Source organism: Mirounga angustirostris, unplaced genomic scaffold, assembly GCF_029215605.1.
Source record: "Mirounga angustirostris isolate CCGP_5_RB_7025 unplaced genomic scaffold, mMirAng1.0.hap1 SCAF_9, whole genome shotgun sequence".
Taxonomy (NCBI): Eukaryota; Metazoa; Chordata; class Mammalia; order Carnivora; family Phocidae; genus Mirounga; species Mirounga angustirostris.
In genome coordinates this window covers 100,667,325-100,685,572 of record NW_026991717.1, presented here as the reverse complement: position 1 = coordinate 100,685,572, position 18,248 = coordinate 100,667,325, and the positions used below count along the sequence as shown (strand labels likewise).

General features: G+C 42.9%; 1 long non-coding RNA gene and 1 other non-coding gene across 2 annotated transcripts in view; both read left to right on the top strand.

Annotated features, from left to right (window-relative positions):
• LOC129046543 (uncharacterized) overlaps positions 1-18,248 on the top strand; it is a 58,628-nt gene that overhangs the window by 17,165 nt on the left and 23,215 nt on the right. The window lies entirely within an intron of this gene.
• Positions 16,233-16,338, top strand: LOC123862584 (U6 spliceosomal RNA). Its single transcript, XR_006795285.1, has one exon. It is a non-coding gene; the product is annotated as a U6 spliceosomal RNA (small nuclear RNA).

Here is an 18,248-nt window from a genome sequence, read left to right as displayed (position 1 = left end):
GGTTATGAATTCAGACATGAAGTTGTACTTTCAGGAGGGAAAAAAGACAATGTTCATTATATAATTTTAATTTTAAAAGCACAAACATTAAAATAGGCTACGATTTTAAAATCTTGGTTGGCCATGTGCACATGTTTTTTAGAACACCAGGAGCCTCAAAAGTGGGATTGATCTGCCCTTCCTTTGCTTTCCTGCTAGCAAAGGGGCTTTTAGTAAGTGTGGACTGAATAACTAGGAGGCATATATTCTGAATAATACAGGCTTATGGAGAGTTTACCAAGAGAAACCATTCTACATCCTTTTCCTGGCAGTCAAACATCCCCTGTCCGCCCCCAGGAATGTGTTGACCACAGGCAGCTCCTCCCCCCCATGCTGGGGCTGCCAGAATGACAGTGGGGTCCACACGGATCCCAGGAGCGTGAGACTCAGCTTCCTCCCAACACCAGTGGCTCCTTGAGTGGCTCCACCCATCTACTGAGCACCTGGGCAGTGGGAAGACCAAGATATTCATGGTATATCTAGAAGAGAGCACGTGAAAAGAAAAATAATAATAGTGCTGGCTTCTCCCTCTGTGTGAGGAGAAACACATCTCATGAGGATTTATAGTTCATGTTTCACCACAGAGCTGAGCTTTCACTATCTGCAAGGCCTTTGGAATGAAAGACAATAGTAACGCTCATTTCTCCCTTGCCTGTTCACACATCATCAGTCACTGAAGCTGTACCTCCAGCCTTTCATCTAGAAATACACTGAGGTGAATGAGTTTCAGAGTATCAATATAATCAGCCACAGAACTTTGGTATACAAACATTCAGTTAAACAGTGTGAAGATGGACAAACAAGTAGCAGTATCTTGGGGGGTGATAGGAACAATAATCCCTTTTTAATTCAATCCAACGAATATTTATCTAGGCTTACTCTATGTAAGCACTGTGCTAGGTCCCAGGAGGAGAAAGAATCTGCTTCTTGTCCTCAGAGACTTTGGTGACAGTTTGGTATCTTTCAGACTTCTGGCTTTGGAGTCACATAGACCAGTGTGTGAAGGTGCTTGACAGAAACTGTCATATACAGGACCTGAGTAAAGAGTGGTTCCTTTTCTTTTATGCCAGAAGCTTTGCTGTCACCGGCCCTCTCAAGGACTGGCCACCTGCTCCTGAGTCCCAGTTCCTGGCTGTGTTTTTGCAGTTTGCTGCCGGAGCTGCTGGCTCTGTCAGAAGCCAGGCACCTTCTTGGCCCTTTGCTCAGTCTGCTCCTTATACCTCAACGCTCTGTGTTCCTTCTGCTCACCAGGATGCTTATCTGTGGCCAAAGCTGAGCCTCCCAGATGCTGCCTGCCTAGGTTTCTCAGATCTGTCCCTGGTCTATCCTGTCCTGATACCACTCGGCCTATCGTGATATATCCAGGCTATATCAATTTTACTATTGAAATAACCTCTGATATCTCCAGCTCCAGGCAAATCAAGTCTTCTTAAACCTTACCTTTGATCATGTCACACCTGCTCTCAAACCATTAATGACTCCCATGGCCTCTAAATTCAGATAAAACCTCAGCCTGATGGGGAATGGGCTAACTGGGTGATAGAATTTAAGGAGGGCATGTTATGTCATTAGTCCAGTGAAGGCACTGGGTGTTATAAAAGACTGATGAATCACTGAACTCTACCTCTTAAACTAATAATACACTATATGTTAATTAATTGAATTTAAATAAAAAATAAAATGTAAACAAACAAAAAACCTCAGTCTGAGGGTCTCAGCTTAGCACGATCTAGCCTAGCCCACCTTTTTAATTTCATCTTTCTTTCCACCAGTGTATACATACCAGCCTCAATGGCCCCACCCTTAGTGGACTCATTGCATTCCTTGAATATGTTCTGGCCTTTCCTTCCTGTGTCCTTTGCTCTTGTTGAACTTTGATGGGATTTCAGCATAGGAAGACAGAGGGAGATGGAGAAAGATGACTGAAGGGAACGACAAAAACAGAGGCATATACAGGGGTGGGAGAGGGGACACCAGAGAGGAGACATGTCTGGTTACTGGGTACTGGGCACTTATAATCCCAGACTCATAGCTCTTAGAGAGGAAACTAAATGAATCATCTGGTCTATCCCTGGCCTTCAGGCTGGGAAAATATTTTTGTTTCCATCCTATATATTAGGCCATCAAGGCCCAGAAAGGTTAAGTGACATAAATGGAGGTAGGGCAAGAAATGTCTAGACAGACAAATTGGGGTCATCCTATAGAATCCTTTAATGCCAGGTTAAAACTTATAGTAAATTCACTCAGTAATGGGGACTATTGAAAGCTTTCACTGGGGTAATGACATAATTAGAACTGTTTGGGGCAGTGTTTTCAAACTGTGGGATATGACCCATTAGTGGGTCACAAGTCAATCTCTTGGGTCATAAATAAAAAAAAATGTCAGAGTGCAGTATTGCTTTGCAAGTTTTGCATGTGTGTACTGGGTTGTGAAGTAAAATATATTTCTTATTATGTGTCATGGCCAAAAAAATTTGAAAGCCGCAGTTTTAGGAAGATTTATCTGGTGGCAAATCATCAGCTGAATTATGGGTACAGGCAAGGAGCCTGGAGTCTGGTAATCTAGTTGGGATACTTTTGTCATAGCCCAAGTGGGCAGTAAGAAGGATCTAAATAGGAAAGGAAAGGAGGGGAAAGCATGAAAGATTTTTGGGGGTAAGAGTCTCAGGATGTGGGGACTAGGATTGTGGGGGCTCAAAGGGAGGGAAAAACCAGTCAGGGTTGACTGAAAGTCATACTCAGGTGCTTGGGAAAATGCTGGTGCCCACAGCCAAGGGGGGAAGTTGAGTGAGGGGACTGGTTTGAGGACCAACATGAAAGATAGACAGACACACAACCACCGTCAGCTACTGGATCAATCAGGGTCCCAGCAGGAGAGAGAATCCATTGAGATGGTTCCAGTGCAAAGACCTGAAGGAGGGAAGGACTTCCAGGGCTGTTGGCAGGTTTAAGGGAACTGACTTGCATGATGAGGAGCCCAGAGATTAACCACAGTATGAAGCTCTTCCTGTCAGATTCCTCTGGCGCCCAAGCTTGCAGGGCACCACCTCCCCACTCTTCTACTCTCCCATCCCTGAGATGAGTCCACGACTGCTGTTTGGTTTGTCACTACCATTACTCTTACTGTTGCTATTATTTCTACCCTCACCATCACCACAGGCGAACATCTATTGAACGCTCATCTTGTGCCAAGGGCTTTACATATGTGATTTCATTTAATCATATTTACCTCATGAATTGGTCCTATCATTATTCCAACATTACAGATAAAGAAGTAGAAACCTGGGGACACTTAAAAACCAAGTTCACACAATTAATAAGTGGCAAAGCTGTAATATGAAGCCAGACAGTCTGATTTCTTGACCACTCTTAATCACTGCAGGGTACTGCTAATTACTGAGAAATGGAAGATAAGAAAGTTAGCAAATGATGGGTAGTTAACCACAACGAAACTTAGAGTAAGTTGCTGTTGATATCATACTTTGGTGCAAGTGGGACCAGGCATCTCTTGTTCCTACATCCCTAATTTCTTCTTGGAAGCTCTGATGGGACTTGTTGGTCTAGGTGTTATCTAGAAAATCATCATCCTACTCATCCACTGCCTCAGGGTTGTAGGCTAGAGTCATAATCTCCAATTTTAGACAGGTGCAGGATTGGGTTGCCCTTGTTGTCTGATTGTGGGCTGTGCAGCCTCTTCCAGAAACTTCTCAGATTTTACTCAGGTTAGGGTCTCTTGGTTGCCCTTTGGCCATTCTGGTCTGCATTGTTTGAAACTAGCTCAGGTTGAGAGCCCAGGGATTCCTCTCAGGGGCTCAGGGCCCCATGCCAACTAGAATTGTCCTACTTTGCATGGACCAGGTCCCATTCCTGTGCAGTGTGCCTGTGGTGTGTGTTACCTAACCAAAGATTAAGGTTGGTCCTGCCTTAAGTCCAACTTCAGACAGTCCAAGTAACTTCCTGGACCTCACTTTTCTAGCAGTTGCGTGGCCCCAGCCAGGATCCTAGGACCTGTTTGCCTTCCACCTGTATCTCCAACAGCCCCTAGCTGACCACCCCTGTATATTCACTGGGTGTAGACCTCTCACTAGGTCCTTTTCTCAGGTTGGAAGGACCTGACATCCCATTCAGCTTATTGATGTGAGTCCTGTGATGATTAAGCAAGGCTTCCCTAGCTTACACCCACAGCCTCATGTTCTCTCTAAGCTGCCTTCAGATGACTCACTGCCCTCACACCCATGCCTTCCTACTTCTTTTCAGGAAATGATTTTTGAAAATGGTCTTTTTTAATAATAGAAAAGTAATTTTTACCCGCAGGGAGCAAGAATGACAATTCCCAACACTGTTAATAATATGTGCACATACACACACACGCACACACACTCCATTGCTTCCACAAATAGAGAAAGTGCTTCCAACTAGATAGGAAGAAAACAAGGCAGTCCAGAAGGATGTAAACCTGAAGTAAATTGCATGTCAGGAAGAAAAAAATCTTGCTACTTAAAAGGCCAACTCTCTATGCCCAGACAAATTATGTCCTAGGATGTGGGTTGCAAACATTTTATTAGTATAACTTCTTCAGACAAATCTTATATGAACTCTAATTTTAAAATATTTATAAAATAATTTATTTGTATACATTTAAAAAAATTTTTGTATATATTTTTTTAAAGATTTCACTTCATTTTATTTTTTTAAGTAGGCTCCAACCCAACATGGGGCTCGAACTGACAATACTGAGATCATGCTCTACCAACTGAGCCAGCCAGGCCCCCCTATTTGTATACATTTTAAGCTAAAATTCATTTAGCATTCACGTATAAAGTTAATACATGAGGGAAAGTTACTGTTTTGATGAATGCCAAAATTTAAAATAATTAATGTAGGTATAACCATTGCAATCTTGAAATCAAGCTTGCCATTTAATTTACTTCTATATATTATTTTAGTTGCAAAGAGTAAATAAGTACATACATATTTTTAAAATCGGCTTGTCTAGTCATCTATTGTATAAACAGATCCAGAAGTTTGAGAAAGGAATACCAGAACAGTTTTAAATTTTTAAATCAAATCATCAAGATTGTTGAATTTCTTATCCTAGATACGAAAGTCAGACATGAAATACCCAACACTTTTTATAAGCAGTAGAGCCATGTAGCAGGATATGCATTCACTTATAAAAGCCCACTGAGGCCTAACAGGGACCAAACAGATGCTTCTGAGCCTCGTGTGACAGTTGACTGAGCACTGCATTCTTGGAACAGACATGAAAGGCCAGTGCACACCCATACCTTCCCAATCAGTGGCCTATGACTAACCACAGTCTATGGTAATAGAGTCAGATTAGTGATGGGTGGCAGGGTGGTAAGGGCTCGTGACTTGAAAGGGGCACGAGAGAACTTTCTGGAATGCTGGACATTGTGTGAGCCGTAGTGGGTAGTGGTCATATGGAGTACATATGTGTGAAAATTCATGAGCTGTACACTTAAGAATTGTGCATTTTACTGTAGGTTAAATTATACTTCAAATCCCTGTTAGCCAAAAGAGAGAGAGAGAAAAGGAGGGAGGACCTGATTGGCTCAAAAATCTGTCAGCAGAAATTTATGTGCCAGTGTTTCTATTGTGTTATGTGTTATAATTTGGTAACTAGCTAACATATTTTGTTTTGTTTTGTTTTGTTTTTTTAAGTAGGCTCTACATCCACTGTGGGGCTTGAACTCACAACCCTGAGATCAAGAGTTGCATGCTCTACCAACTGAGTCATCCAGGCGCCCTGCATATGTTTTTGTGTTTGGGTTTTTTTTTTTCCCTTTTTTTTTTTTTAAAGACTTATTTATTTATTTGAGAGAGAGGGCGTATGCTTGTGAGCAGGGGGAGGGACAAAGAGAGAGGGAGTGAGAGAATCCCAGGCAGACTCCCTGCTGAGCACAGAAGACAGAAGCAGGGCTTGATCTCATGACCTGAGCCAAAATCAAGAGTCGTTGCTTAACCGACTGACCCACCCAGGCGCCCCTGTTTGTGTTTTTAATGATAGTTTTTAAAAATAGTTTAAAATGTATTTTAAAAGTGAAATCCATGTATACAGTTGACCTTTGAACAACACAGTGGTTACAGTTACTGACCCCCATGCAGTGGAAAATTTGCCTATAAATTTTGATTCCTAAAAACAACTACTAATAGCCTACTGTTGACTAGAAGCCTTACCGATAATATCAACAGTCAATTAACACATATTTAGTGTGTTATATGTATTATGTACTGTATTCTTTTTTTTTTTTTTAAAGATTTTATTTATTTATTTGACAGAGACATAGAGAGCACAGATAGGCAGAGCGGCAGGCAGAGCGAGAGGGAGAAGCAGGCTTTCCACGGACCAGGGAGCCCGACGCGGGGCTCTATCCCAGGACTCTGGGATCATGACCTGAGCTGAAGGCAGCCGCTTAACCGACTGAGCCACCCAGGCGCCCCTATGTACTGTATTCTTACCATAAAGTATGCTAGAGGAAAGAAAATGTCATTGAAATCATAAGGAAGGGAAGATACATTTACAGTACTGTAATATATTTATTGAAAAAAAAACCTGTGAATAAGTGGACGGGCACAGTTCAAACCCATATTGTTCAAAGGTCAACTGTATTTTAAAAATAAGATTCAAATCAAATATATTTAAAAGATGGAAGTTAAATCATGACCTTACAATCACTCCCGGCAATCTTTGACAAATCATGGAAGATTTAAGAAGCCTGGGTGACCAGGGATGACAAAGAACAGTATGAACAGTCCCGTGGAAAGCACATGGGCCTTTGTACACACCAACCTGGGTTCAAATCCTAATTTTGCCAGTTACCTAAGGTCTGGTGGCTAGTACGCTATCAAATACACAGCCCCAGTTTCCTCATCTGTAAAATGGGTCTAATGGCACCTGCCTCAGAGCTGTTGGGACAGTAAGTGAGAACATAACTGAAGTGTCCAGCACATTTAGCCAGCCCCCAACAAATGCTGGTTCTCGTCTCTTCTGTATCCCATAATGCGGTAAAATATGCTAGACTGAGAGGGGGCCTGATTGCCTTTAGAAAGGCATGCCTCTTAACTTATTTTTCCAGAGGCAAAGATGGACTTGCATCATCTGTCTGTCCCCAGCCACACCTGGCCCTCCTTGCTGCTGATGACACATTTGCAAGACTGTGCATAGGCTCCGGACAGAAACATGTCACACAAGTGGAGGTGTTGGCCATCCTCATCGTAGACAGAAAATGACCGGCGTGTGAGTGGAGCAGACCAGCCAGCCCAGGCCCTGGTCCCCCAGGCACAGGAGCAGAACAGAAATTTGTCAAAGGATGGGGGGCCTTTCCCTCAGCTTCCTGGGTTTCTCCTTCCCTTTCTTCTCTGTTTCTCCCCAGCAGAGCTCAGGAAGCAGGAGAAAAATACCCAAAGGCAAAAAGGCAGAAAGCGTCTGTCTCCTCATACTTTGATGGTGAGAGTGAAAACAAATGTCTCATAGCTTGTTAAATGTTAGGTCTAAGATGTCCGCTTGGGGATGTAGGTTGTGATGTAGGGTGTGGCCATCACACTGGTGTGTTAGTCTGGGCATTCTTTGCTTCTTGCAGGCTCCCACCATTTGGTCTATCAGAACTATTTACTCATAAGCCTGAACATTTAGTTTGGTCTCTGGGCCAGGTGTGTATCTTTAGACCACTGCCTGAAAGAACTGGTTTGAGCTATGAGGAGAATAAGTTAGGCCTGCCTCAACTTGTCAATGTGACCCTTCATGTTCTGGCATACCTGCCTCTCAGCTGCTGTGGACCCCTAATAAGAAGGATCTGCATCGTCCAGTGTCAGAGGTCTGGAAACAGATCTCAGTGTCAAAGCAGTCCTCCTCTCTGCCTGGGTTCTCAGGGGTATGAAGGGCTATGTTCTGCTTTGGTAAATTCTATCCAGCTGGGAGTTCAAGACCAGGAGTAGTTAAACCTGGAGACCAGAGGCTTGCAAGAGACTTGCTTAGGTTCGTGCCCTCCGTCTGCCAGAGCCTTCAGGCCCCTGAAGAGGCCTCTTCCTCTGCTGTCCGGGACAGCCATGGGCTAACCTGACCTTGCGGAGTTCTAACTGACCTGAGTCTGGGGCTGTAGTTCTGCTCGCCTTTTATTTCACGCTGAATGCCTTTGTGAACTGGCCTTGAAAAAGTTTTATAGAATCCAGTCTAGATGTTCTCTGCCTGTACTCTGTTTGCTTGTTATGTTGCAAGAATGTGGCCCAACAGCCTCCACACCCTGATGACTCAGCCTAGCTCTAATGACTGGTGTTTTCCAGGCCTTCCTGGGGGGGCAGTCCCTCCTCTAATATTGGCCAGGTGCTGCCCTCCAGCTGCCTGGAGTGAGCCAGGATCGGAGTTAGAAACACTGCCCACAGGTTAGACAGAGGGAAAGGGAAGGTGAATTCTGGTTTGTTCCACTCCCCAAAACTGCTGTCACTCTTGGCCCTTCCCAGGTATGGCCCAGGACATATAAATTAGAGGCTAGTGGGATCAGTTTTGAAGGTAGCAGGCAGAGTGGCGACCTCTCACTTTGAGAAAAGGCAGTTGATATCCACCTAGGGGTCATGTGAAGAAGCCTGTCTTACTTTCAGAGAATTGGTCTTTGATTTATAGGGCTTTCAATTTGCTGGGGGGAAAAAATCCGTTAAGTTTCTGGGGACCGACTAGAGGAAACCATATAATTAACTATTCAGAGATTCTTAGAATCTTTGACTAAAAGAAGAAATGGCAGAAAAATCACTGTGCTCTAGAACCATGGCGACAGGCCAAGCATTGAATAACGGCCATATAGAAGAGATTTAAATGATTTATGTTTCAATGTATGCTTCTCTTTGGAAAGGAATTGCTTAGGGAAAGTTTATGCCTTAATTATTACTCTTATTAAACGGGAAAACCTTAAGTGATTTTACCTTAAAATCTTTGAACCTTAAACTCTTTTACCAGATTTTAAAAATTCAGGCCTCCTTGCAAAAATGCAAACACATTTCTATTTCTTGATGGGTTATAACAAAAGCAGAAGACTTAACAATTCTTTTTATGAAAAGATGAAATCTGAGCACAGTTCACACATTTGCCAATGATTCTTCTCTGTTGCATGTTATCTATGAATCATCTGACACAAAACAGCTGTAGGGCTTCTCTGCTGTAAGGACCGGGTTGCCCTGCCAGGAACTGCACCCCAGCCTGTGGTCTAGTCATTGACAGCATTTACATAATACTTGTTCCCCCTAACTAAGCCTACCCTGCTGGGTGATTGCCCCTCCCCTCCAGCACGCCCTGGAATGGCCATACTTGGGGCTGGCTCTGGGCCCAGCAGGAAGCACAGGTCTCCAGGCTGCAGACCACACCCATACATAGGTTTGTTTGTTTTGTTTTGTTTGGGGGAGGATCTTTTTATTTTGATATAATTTCAATTTTCCAGAAGAATTACAAGAACAGTACAAGGAACTTCTACAACCTTTGATTCATTTGTTTGCATTTTTGCCTTATTTGCTGGGTTGTTCTCTCACTCTCTCCCATTCTCCTCTCGCATGTAAGATGGAGATGTAGTGCCCCTATTTGTTCCAATATGCATTTTCCAAAAAGGTATTCTCTTAATAACCACAGCATAGTTATACAATCAGGCAGTGAAGCATTAATACAATACTACTGTCTCTTTCATTAATTGCCCCCAAAATGTCCTTACTCTTTTTTTTTTTCCTCCCCAAGTCCAGGATCAAATTCAAGATCATGCACAGCACTTAGTTGTTGGGTCTGTTTATTTTCCTTTATTCTGGGACATTTCTTTAGCCTTTCTTTATGTTTCTTGACCCTAACATTTTAAAAAAGTACAGGCCAGTTATTTTGTAGAACATCTTTCAATTTGGGTTTGTCTCATGTTTCCTCCTGATTAGATTCAGGTTATGCATTTTTGGCAGGAATATCAGAGTTGATAGTGTGCCCTTCTCCAAGCATCCTAATTGGGGCCACACGATTTGGGATATTGGTTTGTACCAGTATAGTAATGTTAGGTCTGATGACTTGACACAGTGGTATCTGATACTGTGAAGTTATTTTTCCCTTTCAATAAGTAATTGGGGGGGGGTGTACTTTACATCTCTGTAATTATCCTATTTTTAAAAGTTTTTATTTAGGGGCGCCTGGGTGGCTCAGTCGTTAAGCGCCTGCCTTCGGCTCAGGTCATGATTCCAGGTCCTGGGATCGAGCCCCGCATCGGGCTCCCTGCTCCGCGGGAAGCCTGCTTCTCCCTCTCCCACTCCCTCTGCTTGTGTTCCCTCTCTCGCTGTGTCTCTCTGTCAAATAAATAAATAAAATCTTAAAAAAAAAAAAAGTTTTTATTTAAATTCCGGTTAGTTGGGCGCCTGGGTGGCTCAGTTGGTTAAGCGACTGCCTTCGGCTCAGGTCATGATCCTGGAGTCCCGGGATCGAGTCCCGCATCGGGCTCCCTGCTCGGCAAGGGAGTCTGCTTCTCCCTCTGACCCTCCCCCCTCTCGTGCTCTCTCTCTCTCTCATTCTCTCTCTCAAATAAATAAATAAAATCTTTAAAATAAATAAATAAATTCCAGTTAACATACAGTGTTATTTTAGTTTCAGGTGTACAATATAGTGATTCCATATACCACTTGGTGCTCATCACAACAGGTGCACTCCTTAATCCCCATCACCTGTTTCACCCATCCCCCCCCCACCTGGTAACCATCAGTTTGTTTTCTATAGTTAAGAGTCTTTTTCTTGGTTTGCCTCTCTCTTTTTTCCCCCTGTGATTGTTTGTTCTGTTTCTTAAATTCCACATATGAGTGAAATCACATGGTATTTGTCTTTCTCTGACTTATTTTATTTAGCATAATACATTCTAGCTCCATCCATGTTGTTGCAAATGACAAGATTCATTTTTTTTTATGGCTAATATTCCATGATCACATCTTCTTTATCCATTCATCAGTAGATGAACATCTGGGCTCTTTCCATAATTTGGCTATTGTAGATAATGCTGCTATGAACATCGGGGTGCGTGTATCCCTTAGAATTAGTATCTTTTAAAAAATTATTTTGAGAGAGAGTTGGGGGGGGAGAGAAGGCGGGGCAGAGGGACAGAATCTTCAAGCAGACTCCCCACTGAGCTCGGAATCCAACTCAGGGCTCGATCCCACAACCAGTGAGATCATGACCTGAGCATAAATCATGAGTTGGATGCTCAAGCAACTGAGCCACTCAGGCGCCCCTCAAATTAGTTTTTTTTTTTGTAATCTTTAGGTAAATACCTAGTAGTGCAATTGCATATCCTATTTTATTTTATTTTTTTTAAGTAGGTTCCACGCCCAACATGGGGCTTGAACTCACAGTCCTGAGATCAAGGGTCACATGCTCTACCAACTGAGTCAGCCAGGCACCCCTACAATTATCCTGTTTTTTCTTTTTTGTGTGTGTGTGTGTAATTATCCTTTTTTTTTTTAAAGATTTATTTATTTGAGAGAGAATGAGAGAGCACATGAGAAGGGGGAGGGTCAGAGGGAGAAGCAGACTCCCCGCTGAGCAGGGAGCCCAATGCGGGACTCGATCCAGGGACTCCAGGATCATGACCTGAGCCTAAGGCAGTCGCTTAACCAACTGAGCCACCCAGGCACCCTTAATTATCCTATTTTTAATGAAACTTCTACGCATCCATTGATGATTTTCTAGGTCTCTCATTTTGGCATTCTCCTGTAATGAAGAGGTTTCCCTTCACCTCTATCTATCATCTATCTATCTATCTATCTATCTAATCTATATGATTCTTATTTTATCAGTGGGGTATAATTCATTGCAAATATTATTTATTTGGATGTTCGAATTGTTCCAGATTACTGAGTGGAGCGCCCTCAAGCTGGCTCCTGAGTCTTTTCAACATATTTTCATGATTCTTTGAGCACTTCCTTCTAGCACAGTAAGATGTTCCAGACTTATCCTCTACTTTTCCTGCCCCCAGCCACAGAATAAGCCATTTCTCAAGAATCCCTGGTTCCTTTAGTGGGTAATGGTATTTAGAAACCAAGATCTGGGTGCTAAATATGCTCATTCCTACTGGTATGTCACTGCTTCTGGGCCCTCTTAGCAGACAGAATTAGGTAATATTACATATACAAACAGAAATAGATACATATCGGGGCGCCTGGGTGGCTCAGTTGGTTACGCGTCTGCCTTTGGCTCGGGTCACCATCCCAGGATCCTGGGATCGAGTCCTGCGTCGGGCTCCCAGCTCAGCGGGGAGTCTGCTTCTCCCTGTCCCTCTGTCTGCCGCTCTACCTGCTTGCACGCTCTCTCTCTCTGTCAAATAAATAAATAAAATCTTTAAAAAAAAGAAATAGATACATATAGAGGCATAGATATATATTAGAAATACGTTGGAGATATATATACATATATTTATATATTTATAGATATGACATAATATATAGTTATACCAATAACTCCAATTGCGATGCAACAAACACCTTTTTCCAAATTTATAATTTCTTTCCCCAATGCTTAGAAATATTAACCTTAAGCTTAAGAATACACAGATTGTAGTTTCAGAATTGCTAATCCAAAGTACCATTAAAAGTAAACCTAATGAAAGTTCAAGTTGTTTACAATTTGGGGGGTAAAACTTACATACATTGAAATGCACAAATCCCAAGTCTACAATTCAATGACTTCGGACAAATGGATATACCTGCCTAACCCATACTTTTTTTCTCAAGATACAGAACGTTTATCTCTGTATCTTTCAGAAAGTCACATCCTGTTTCTTCCCAGCCAGCAACACCCCACCCCCCAAGCAAGAGGCAGCCACTGTTCCAGTATTTTACTTAGTCTGTAAACATCAGTTGGCTCCCCTGGTTCTGAACATCCATCTTCAACTTGGACCCTACTCTGTGCTCTCCCCCTCAAGGCTTGTGCCACCTCAGTGCCTGGCCTTAGATTTTGTTTTGTCTGCTCTTTCTTGGCAATTCCAGATTTGATTTCCAGTTCTGCTTCCAGTCTTTCCTGATCCCTGGTGCCAATGAGTCTGCCCCTCCTCTCGGCTAGATATTAATTTAGCCCAGGTAAGTTCCTCATTCTTCTTGGGCTTTTGATCTAGCCCCAAAGGACATTTGGCCTGGAATATGCTTCCAGGATAACAAATTTACCAAAGATGGTTTCATAAAAAGACATAATTCCATGAAAAGGCTCCTTAAGATTTGGTAATATTGCCCTGTCTAATCCTGCTTGATACCTGGATTCTGAGTCACACCTGTTCTTTTCTTTCTTCCTTTCTTTCTTCCTTTCTTTCTTTCCTTTCTTCCTTTCTTTCTTTCTTTCTTTCTTTCTTCTTTCTTTCTTTCTTTCTTTCTTTCTTTCTTTCTTTCTTTCTTTCTTTCTTTCTTTCTTTTCTTCCTTCCTTCCTTCCTTCCTTCCTTCCTTCCTTTCTTTCTTTCTTCTTATATATTTATTTTGAGAAAGAGAGAGAATCTTAAACAGGCTCCATGCCCAGCATGGATCCCACCACGGGGCTCGATCTCACAACCCTGAGTCAAAATCAAGAGTTGGATGCTTAACTGACTGAGCTACCTAGGCGCCCCTGTTCTTCTGTTTCTAAATCTTGCTTTCTTACCCCACTTGTATGTCTGTCACAATCTTCCCGTGTGACATCGGGAGCCAGAAGCTGGTGAGGCTTTTCTCACAAGGGTACCTTGTGAGCATGATTATGATAAACAGAAACCATGTATCTTGTGGGCGTTTAGTACATGTGAAACCACTCAGCCCACCACCAAGATGTGGCAAATGGCCAGAGTGGGGGGCACAGGCAGAGAAGGTGTGTGGGTCCCTATGCATCCTGTCAATGCTTAATGAATAACTCCCTTTCAGTAGTGCCCAGCCTAGCCAGATCTATAGAGTGTAGGGTAGAAACTAAGGTGAGGTCTCAGAACCAGGAAGTCACACCCATGTTAATATTTAGAAAACAGTGCGGTTATAATAGCTTCTTTTCTAGGCTCCCTAATGAAAAGGGGTAGTGTGGTTCAGTCATGAAAGCTTCTGAAAAGACTCTTTGACACGAAGGCTCTTAGCTCCACTCTTCATGTTGGCCCTTGATTATATCAGTGGATTAATAAGCAGTTGCTTGTTCTGCCTTTGTGTGCTTGGATCCCCCCACCCTCAGCAAGGCTGAGGGAGGTGACAAGTTTGTGCATTTTTCTGTTTTCCTCCCATCTCAGCGCCTGCTCCTTGTCACATGACAAGAGGTGCTCTCTCAACCTTGACTTCAATTAGAATCATCTGGGGAAACAAACACATTTTCATGTGCAGTCCCCACCCCTTGAGCTTTTGATTTAATTAGATTGGGATGAGGCCTGAATGTGTTTATTCTTTCTTCTGGAATGAACTTTTGTGTAAGTACAAAAGTACTTTTGTCCAAAGAAATGTTACAAGTTCATCATTAGTACACTTCAACTTATTACAAATTTTCATTACAATTTTAATTGTTGCAAAATGTTCCACAGAGTACACCTATTTAACCATTCACCTGCCATTTGTTGAACATTTAGTTTGTTTCTGATTTTTAGCTATTACAAAAGGAGACATAATGAGAGAATTCTTCACATAAATTTTCCTTATTTGAGGCATCTTGCTTTTCACCAGGAGAAATTTCCAGAAGTTTTATTACTGGACAAAATAATATGAAAGTATTTTAGACTCTTCATACTGTCTAACTGCTTTTCTAAAGGCTCTTAACCAATTCACACTCCTTCCAAAATGGATGAAAATTTCTATTTTATCCAACATCAGTCATTTGCTAACATAACAAAACATTTATTCTCTATTTCAATGTATATATCTATATTTGAGGCTTATATTTTTTCAAAGCTCCCCAGGCAATTCTAAGGTGGAGTCTGGGTGGAGAGCAAGAGTAGGCTGGACTAAAAGTTGCCAGGTGCTGTGGCCCCTTTTCCTCAGCCTCTGGAGACCCTTTGCTCTGATACAAAGGCCCAGGAAAAGTGCCCCAAGGAAATGGGCACCAAGGTAAGGAGGAGGTTTCTTTCTAAGGCCTAGGCCAAGTAGGCTCAAGTCATCCTCCCTGGCTCTTCCTAGGGAGGGGCCTGTCTCCTCTGGCTGCCTAGGGTTGGAAGTGACCCAATGAGAACCAAGAGAACATAGCCCCAAAGAGGGAGAACAGGGGAAAAAAAGGAACCGTTCTGCATCATCAGGAGCTTGGAGCCTCTCCCCCAACTCTCAGAGAGTCTACTTCCCTGCCCTGAGGCCTGAGTCACAGAAACCTCTGGCCGTGCTGACCACCACCATCAAACGTGCCTCCTCCATACCGTATCCCCATAGTCGTGGTTTTTTAAATTGCTTTTTTATTTTTAAATTTTTATTTATTTATTTATTTATTTATTTATTTATTTATTTATTTATTTATTTATTTATTTTAGAGAGAGACGGAGAGTGTGGTGGGGGTTGGGACAGAGGAAGAGAAAATCTTAAGCAGGCTAATACGTTGTTGTACTTTTGTCCTTTAAGATTTTCGAGCACCATGGTCCTGCAAGAAGCAGTAAAGGCTAATGAGAAGCAGACAGTGCCCTGGGAAACAGGAAATCTGGTTCCATTTATGACTCCACCAGGGCCTGCCATGGAATTTTGAGCAGCGCTGGTTTGCTGCCCATGCCCTCTTGTTTAGAGGCGCCATCTGCACCTCTGGGATATAGGGGTTAGGTTTCTTGTTTTTCCTGCAAAATAGTACCTGTGTTAGGGCACCTCGGTGGCTCAGTTGGTTAAGCGTCTGCCTTCGGCTCAGGTCATGATCCCAGGGTCCTGGAATCGAGTCCCACATCGGGCTCCCTGCTCAGCGGGGAGCCTGCTTCTCCCTCTGCCTCTGCCTGCCACTCCCCCTGCTTGTGCTCTCTCTCTCTCTCTGTCAAATAAATAAGTAAAATCTTTAAAAAAAAAAAAAAAAGGGACAGGCAGGGCGCCTGGGTGGCTCAGTTGGCTGGGCGACTGCCTTCGTCTCAGGTCGTGATGCCAGGGTCCTGGGACCGAGCCCCTGCGTCGGGCTCCCTGCTCAGCAGGGAGCCTGCTTCTCCCTCTGCTCTGCTGCTCCCCCTGCTTGTGCTCTCTCTCTCTCTGTCAAATAAATCTAAAAATAAAAAAAGGGAGGGGGGTACAGGCAGGCTTGTTTTGGCAGCACATATACTAAAAAAATTGGACTGATACAGAGAAGATTAGCATGGCCCTTGCCCAAGGATGACATGCAAATTTGTGAAGCATTCCACAAAAAAAAATAAAATAAAATAAAAAAAGGGACAGGCAAGGGTGCTTTTCCATTTGGGTGGGATGTTTTCTGTGTTTGGCTTATCCTGCTTGGATGTTTCCTTCTTTCCTACTTTTTGGACATGCAGAAAGAAAACATGTTCCTAGTCTTGGAGGCAGGGGATGAGCTTCCTGGGTGGTGGCCCTCCTGAAATGCATTCTTGCATGCACAAAATGCAAAGGCAGCTGTGCACCTGCTCTCGCAGGGCTTCAGAAACCCTTTGGGGAATGGTGATGTGGTGGTCACTGTTAGAGCAGAGCAACAATCTGCTGTAATCAGGGATAAGCTAAATTTGGGCAGTACTAAAGTTTGCTCATGGAAAAGTGATTTATTTAGACAAATCTGGATTTTAAAATTGTTTTTCTTGAAGTGTAACAGATACAGAAAAGTGCATGCACTGTAAATGTACAGCTTGGTGAATTTGTGCAAAGTGAACACACCTGTGTTACCCTGGTAACCACGACATAGGTCAAAAATAAAATGTTAGAGGACCCCTCCCCTCTCCCCCCCCAGTAACTAGTCTTTTGAGGTATAACCACAAACCTGACTTTCAACACTTTATATTTTTGCCTGGTTTTGACCTTTATATATACTTGTGAAATTTATTCACATTTTGTGTAGATCTTGTTCTTATTACTATTACTTATTACTTATTCTCATTACTATATGGTATTCCATGATAGAAATATGCCACAGTTTTTTATCCATTCTATGTTGATGGGATTTGGGGCTGTTTTTGTTTTGGCAATTTCAAATTATGCTGGTATGAATAGTTTTGCACCTATCTATTGGTGCTCATGTGCATGCATTTCAGTTGCCCACATTCCTGCAAGTGGAATCACTAGCTCACAGTGTTTGCAGGCATTCAGCTGTAATGGACCCTGGAAGTAGCAGTAAATGAGAGTTCGGAATGTATTTTTGATAGGGGACAAAGCACACAGCTAAGATCAGGCCCCAGGTTCCTGGTCTCCTCCCAGGCTTGGACGACAGCGGAGCCAGAACAAAGCACTTACCGTCTGTGTTTCCTCATCTGTAAATAGGAAATAATTAGTACCTGCTCTAGTATTTGCTGTGGGACGAAAAAGCCCTCTGCAAAATTTCAAGCTGCACAAATGGAAGCTGTCATTAAAATGGAAGCAGGGAAGGGAGATTTTTAATTATTAATGAGAATTAAAGAATAACTATACTTATGTGGATTTCCAATCCCAATTAAGAATCCAGAGATTAGATTAACTGCTCCGCTGGACAGAGTTGTATCACCAAAGGGGTTTGTGGTATTATTCTCTCAAACCCAGACACAGGAAGTAGCTTCCCAAACCCATCCTCTGTACCTTGCTAGAAGATTCCTCATCGGCCTAGAGCCCCAGGGGTCCTCCTCCTTCTTTCTCTCAGGCGCCAAATGCCCCAGCTTTTTCCTTCCCCCTGCATCAGCCTGAGTTGGCCTACTCTGGGAAAAACTGGTTTGGTTCTGCCTGACTGGGCCAATTATAATGCACCAGGAAAGCCAAAGGACACACTCCTTCCATGTCTTCCTGCATTATTGAACGTAAAGTGTGAGTATTGTCAGTGAGGTGCTTTGGTCTCACAGTACAACTAAAAGCTTACAGGCATTCATTCTACCAAAGACTGTGCTAAGTAAGCTACATCAGGGGCTGTAAAAAATTATTATTATTTGAAAGTAGTGTCAACATTTTTTCCATCCCTTGCAGATGGTTACACAAGTAGAAGGCAGTGCCCTCTTCTGGCCAATGCCACACTCGCATGGCTGTGGCTAAGGGGATTGTCAACTCATGGGACTGGTGCTTGGGAGGGACCTGGCTCATCTTGGGGTTAGTCTTGAGCAACTCACATTTGGGGATCCACCTTCCCTTTCTTCTT